Here is a 1,194-nt window from a genome sequence, read left to right on the forward strand (position 1 = left end):
ATGTTTGCACCATTTTAAATTTATTTTATTTTTTAAATTTAATTACTTATTATGTTTGCACTAGTCGCGAAAAAATTATACTATATCCCGTTTATAAGTAACAGAAGAATCTATGTTATAAAACAATGGTTACATATATCTTGGCAGTGTAAATGAAATGAAATCATTTGACAACTACAAAAATTGTGTTCTACAATATGACCTGAATTAATTTAAAAAATAAAAGTGATATAATTTGTTATAATTTTAATAGTACTGATTTGATTTTATTTTTAATGACATCACTAATGAAATATGTATAATTATCTATAATGTACGGACACTAACACAGATACCGAATACAACACGATATAGATATGCTAATACACAAGTTTTAAAATTTTATAAGACACGGGACACGCATATATATATAATATAATGTATTTTTTTAAAAAAAATAGCAATGATATTTTGATATTTTATTGATATTAAAACATAAATAAATTTTTTTATTATTTTTAAAATATTATTTTAATTATATAAAGTATTTAAAATATTTTTGTTTTAATAAATAATAATAAATACTATTTCTAAATTTATTTCAAGAATATATGTTAAGAATAAGGTTGGACACACTGATCCATGGTAGTATTTAGGTGTGTTCAAGTGTGTCCGAAATTTTTTTTATTTTTTATTAAGACATGATTGAACACGGCAGACACGCGTATCAAACGAGTGTCGTATTTAAAATGTGTCCGACACATAGACAATACAACTCAGTAAAGTATCTGTGCTTCATAGGTAACTATTGTTTTACAACATATCTCATTTAAAACGTATACATTTTTAATGGCAAGTATAAACGAGACAATTATAACTATATACTAAAAATTAATTACTAAATTAGTTATAAATATTAAATATATTTTAAAATATAAAATATATCTACAAAGATGTATATCTATAGATGATTTGTATTTCAAAATACAGAGTGCACACCAAAATTCGTAAAATGAAAATTCATTCGAAAGATTATTTTAAAGGAAAAAAATACGCTTCAGATTTTATAAACTCACTAACCATACAGTACTTTTGTTTATCGAAAAAATCTTTTGGGTGTACTTTAAATTTATATATATTATTTTGTGGATATTTTTGTCCACTCTAAATTTTTGTATGTGTATTTTTGTCTATTTATTTTATATTTTTAAAATT

Source organism: Arachis ipaensis, chromosome B08 (assembly GCF_000816755.2).
Source record: "Arachis ipaensis cultivar K30076 chromosome B08, Araip1.1, whole genome shotgun sequence".
In the NCBI taxonomy this organism is placed as follows: domain Eukaryota; kingdom Viridiplantae; phylum Streptophyta; class Magnoliopsida; order Fabales; family Fabaceae; genus Arachis; species Arachis ipaensis.